This window comes from Misgurnus anguillicaudatus, chromosome 21 (assembly GCF_027580225.2).
Source record: "Misgurnus anguillicaudatus chromosome 21, ASM2758022v2, whole genome shotgun sequence".
Classification (NCBI taxonomy): Eukaryota; Metazoa; Chordata; class Actinopteri; order Cypriniformes; family Cobitidae; genus Misgurnus; species Misgurnus anguillicaudatus.
The window spans coordinates 8,405,001-8,410,000 of record NC_073357.2 but is presented as its reverse complement, the minus strand read 5'-3'; the positions used below and the strand labels follow the sequence as shown (position 1 = coordinate 8,410,000).

The 5,000-nt window shown below is 40.4% G+C and overlaps 3 non-coding genes and 1 pseudogene across 3 annotated transcripts in view; all 4 read right to left on the bottom strand.

The window, feature by feature from the left end:
• LOC129415822 (5S ribosomal RNA) overlaps positions 1-91 on the bottom strand; it is a 119-nt gene extending 28 nt beyond the window's left edge. Inside the window, exon 1 of the ribosomal RNA XR_008635008.2 lies at positions 1-91. This exon is cut by the window's left edge and continues 28 nt beyond it. This is a non-coding gene — a ribosomal RNA (5S ribosomal RNA).
• Positions 92-232: 141 nt separating this feature from the next.
• On the bottom strand, positions 233-351 carry LOC141355358 (5S ribosomal RNA). Its single transcript, XR_012361788.1, has one exon. It is a non-coding gene; the product is annotated as a 5S ribosomal RNA (ribosomal RNA).
• A 129-nt stretch (positions 352-480) lies between these two features.
• On the bottom strand, positions 481-599 carry LOC141353803 (5S ribosomal RNA; annotated as a pseudogene).
• A 141-nt stretch (positions 600-740) lies between these two features.
• On the bottom strand, positions 741-859 carry LOC141357409 (5S ribosomal RNA). Its single transcript, XR_012363896.1, has one exon. It is a non-coding gene; the product is annotated as a 5S ribosomal RNA (ribosomal RNA).
• Between the last annotated feature and the right edge of the window lie 4,141 nt (positions 860-5,000).

The window sequence follows — 5,000 nt, the reverse complement described above, 5'->3', positions numbered from 1 at the left end:
GTCTCCCATCCAAGTACTAAACAGGCCCAACCCTTCTTGGCTTCCGAGATCAGACGAGAGCGGGCGTGCTCAGGGTGGTGTGGCCGTAAGCGAGCGCTGACTCGATTCGAGAGCCACTTCAAGACTAATGTGGCAACGCCATGCCATCGGCGAACGCTTACAGAAAGGATGCATTTCTGGAAAAAAATTATATGGATAAATAATTAAATAATTAATTAAATAAAGAATTAAATGCTTACAGCACCTGGTATTCCCAGGCGGTCTCCCATCCAAGTACTAACCAGGCCCGACCCTGCTTGGCTTCCGAGATCAGACGAGAGCGGGCGTGCTCAGGGTGGTGTGGCCGTAAGCGAGCGCTGACTCGATTCGAGAGCCACTTCAAGACTAATGTGGCAACGCCATGCCATCGGCGAACGCTTACAGAAAGGATGCATTTCTGGAAAAAAATTATATGAATAAATAATTAAATAATTAATTAAATGCTTACAGCACCTGGTATTCCCAGGCGGTCTCCCATCCAAGTACTAACCAGGCCCGAACCTGCTTGGCTTCCGAGATCAGAGGAGAGCGGGCGTGCTCAGGGTGGTGTGGCCGTAAGCGAGCGCTGAGTCGATTCGAGAGCCACTTCAAGACTAATGTGGCAACGCCATGCCATCGGCGAACGCTTACAGAAAGGATGCATTTCTGGAAAAAAATTATATGAATAAATAATTAAATAATTAATTAAATAAAGAATTAAATGCTTACAGCACCTGGTATTCCCAGGCGGTCTCCCATCCAAGTACTGACCAGGCCCGACCCTGCTTGGCTTCCGAGATCAGACGAGAGCGGGCGTGCTCAGGGTGGTGTGGCCGTAAGCGAGCGCTGACTCGATTCGAGAGCCACTTCAAGACTAATGTGGCAACGCCATGCCATCGGCGAACGCTTACAGAAAGGATGCATTTCTGGAAAAAAATTATATGAATAAATAATTAAATAATTAATTAAATAAAGAATTAAATGCTTACAGCACCTGGTATTCCCAGGCGGTCTCTCCTCCAAGTCCGTATGCCGACCAATCATTGAGCGCCGTTGAGCAAGTTGAGCTGCTCAACCAACCAATCACTGAGCTCTGTTGAGCAGGCCGCTTCCTCAACCCACCAATCAGATGGCGCCGTTGCTTTGAATATTAAGTGCATCACGCGAGTGACAAACGTAAATAACACTACTATCATCGTTTGATTGAGATCGGTTACAGCAAACAAGAGGTAAGTCGAGTATATTTACCAGTATATTCATATAAATGCTTTCTAACCGTTTTTTTGTATGGATTCGCGTGGATTTACGTGCAGTAATTACAAAGTTATTAAAGTTTTAAAAGCTTTAATAGAGAAAATATAATCGCCCATCTAAGTTAACTGCTAACGTGTATCGTAAACTGCAGTTATTCGAGTCTTTGTAATATTTTACTCAAATTAAATACTTTGGAAATACCCAAACACAATCAGGGCTGGACATTAAGACTAACCTACTTTCCAAATACAGGTAGATTTTACTTATTGCTAGTAATACTAATGCCAGTTTTTCCTGTTGGAATTGACTGACTACATACTGTACAATATGATAATCCATTAACAGTCAATAACATGTTAAAACACTGAAAACACAAGGCAAGCAAAAATAAAGTCTACAATTATAAAACCATTACCTTTTGTACTTTCAGCTAATCATATGAAATATCACATTAAAAAGTAAATCTGATAACATCAATAAAATACCTTTTTACTTCTACTTTAAGTAATAGTATTAGCAGTACTGTTACTTGTGTACATGTTTTGCATCTCCTGGTTTTCCAGTGTTTAGTCCCCTGTACAGTTTGAAAAGAAGAAACCAATCTGAATATGTTTCTGTTTTATTACAACAAATAGAAATCATGGATGTGGAGGGACACAAGTGCGTGACAAGAGTTTCTCTGTGAAGTCCAACCTGACTCGGCACATGCAGCTTCATCTTCCAAAGGAACATGTGTGTGAAGTGTGTGGGAAAAGCTTCTCAGTGAAAAAGCATCTGAGCAGCCACCAAAAACAACACCTGTACCCATGCATCCGTCTGTACAGGCAGGGAGAGGCCAAGCTGCAGTGTACGGATGGATCTGCATCGTCTCAGAAGAGCATCCTGTCCTTTGTCAAAGCTGTTGGTACTTACACCCCTCCTCTGCCCCGGTCTCCCCTTCCTTGTGCCCGTGTGCTGAGGCGTGCGCACATGATCATGGAGATGGAGAAGATGTCTGGAGAAATCCTCTGCATTGATGGCACAAAAAAGGTATGTGTATTGTATAAATTCATGAAGTTCAGCAGACTTAATATTTGTTTAGTCACTTTAAAATGACTTGAGCAAACCTATTGTTTTGAATAAGGGACTTTGGCCTCACTGTTCAGCGTTCAAATGTGATGGATACAAAATGTACATGCATTGTAATTCATATCAATTATATTGGGCAGACAGGTTATTGATAGAAACTATCAAATGAATGTTCTGCTTTGTGTTTTCCAGGTCCTTAAGAAGATATATGGTGATGGCCAGGGCACCATGCAGTATATCACCAGTGTGCTGAACGAGTGGGGCCAGTTCTTGACCACAGTGGTGGTGGCAGCTGAGTCTGAGGGGTGCTACAGACGTATGGCCAAAGGTCTGATGGCCCTCTTTGAATGAGCTAGGGCTCCTGCACCAGCTGTCATATATGCAGATAACAACTGTTGTCGGTAGGTAATAACACATACATATACCCTGATAATATTTGTCAAAAAAAAAAGAACACATGCTGAAAATTTTTATTGTGACAGTGCTTCGTCCTTCCTGGAGAATCTGTTCAGGGACTGGGCACAGAAGGGCACTGTGATCCGACTGGACATCCGACACTGGCTGCATGCTCGGATGCTGTTGTCATCAAACAGAGCCATGCCAACTATGGGGTGTTTATGAGTGCCCTTGCAAGTGCAGTGCTGGCCTACAACAAGAATGATATGATGCTCCTCAACTGCCCAATCTGAATGCCAAGGCTAACTACAGGGCAACCGTAATGCCAAAGGTGAAACCCCACCAACGAGTGCTGTCAGAAGAACCAATGCCAGCAGCTCCTACTCTGTCAAAATCCCTTCCAGCTCCAGATCGACCTCAGGCTCAGTACCAGAGCCTATGTCATGCAGCTGGAAAAAGGCATGATCAGAAGCGGAGGTAAGCTGTAAAACCCTTAGCAACCACACGTATAAACATAAACATAGAATGAGACAAAGTTTGAGAACAGTTTGTTGTTTTTATGTGAGCTTTCATGCATATTACACATTGGAATGTTCTTGTTCACGGTCAGGGACTATTTTTTTCTAGCGGAAGAAATGCTTTTACTGATATAACTTCATTAAAGTTGCACTAATACATTTTTTAACTTTAATATTGTGTGGTAACTTTTTTATAAAAGCAATAAGGTACTTGAGGCAAGTGCTGTGTCGTGAATAAGTGACACGAAGCGGAGTGCCTGCAACCCCTTCAGCCGTTACTTATTCACGATACAGCACAGCCTCTCATACCTTATTGCTTACATGTGAACATAACTGAATTCATCAGCTGAATGGTTTAAACTTAAACACAACAAACCATGTAAATTGATAGTCATACCCATTATTTCTCATGAATTATACTCATCATCGCATGTATGATTTATTTTTGCAGGATAGATGTGGAAGAGTTTGCGAACCGGCCCATTCAACCTAAACCCCCTGTGGCCACGTACATCCCACCCAGAGCGTCAAATGCACCTGTCCTTGTAGTGGTTCCTGCACAGCCACAGGGACCATCCATGATGCTCTGTGGGGCATCCAGCAGTCAAGGGGTCATACCTTTCACACCACCTCCTGCGCTGACATCCAAACCAATAAAGCCTCATAAATCCACAAAGCCTTGTGGGGCCTGCCATGTACCCCAGTGTGGTGGGCAGCGTAAGAGATACACGCCATCCAAAGACTGAAAGTAGCCAAAAAATATTTACCTATTGCCCAGCAACTAGGAAGTCCACCACTTCAGGTTTTGAAGGTGTTGTGTTCAACAGTTTTGAACACTTCAAAAGTGTAGTTGATGAGGAACTAAAAAAGAAGAAAAATAACAATTAGAGAGCCAACTACATCCCCCAAATCACAATACCTGGATTAGACCTAGTTTACCTCATCCCCTTTTATATATTGTACACAGTATTGGGGAAAATTACTTTTAAAAGTATTCCATTAATGGAATGCACTGATTGTATGTATATTGTATATAATTCAATGTGTACATGTATAAATCTTAATAAGAATCCTGTAAATAATAACTTATAGTACCTTTTTATCTATTTTCTGCTAAATTACTTAATAATTAATGTTAATTCTATTCTGTTTACATTGTTACCTGTGTTATTGTTATTATTGTTGTGTTGTTTATTTATTTATGTAGATATATATTGTTGCACAAATAAAAAAAGAATGTTTCCAAATATGATTCCTTTCTCTTGTTCTCCATTTGTCCACTTAATAGAGGTAAAGACTGTCACATGAAACTGTATTGAGTATAGCAGAGCCTGAATTACTTACCAGTATGGTAAAGATTTTCTAAAATTCCATTAAGGCCGTTTTATGTGTACATTTTTTCATGCTCCCTAGAGGGTGAATAGGGCATATAGAGTAAATAATATCTCAGATATGAGCAAATTACACTTTGTTCAAGTAGCCTACTATAGTTTCTTAGATTTTTTCAGTGATCTTGCAAACATTGTTTCACGTTTATTTATAAAGTGCATAAATTCATACTTCACATAGATATGTGCAAAAAAAAACATTTGTTACATGGCTTGTTTTTTATTGTTTTAATTGAAGCATTATGTTTGTTACATTACGTGACAGACATCATATTATACTTATTAAAACATTTAAGTTTAGACCTTTACATTTAGATTCTAGTCTTCATAGTCTTACTCACAAAAAACATAAAAACAA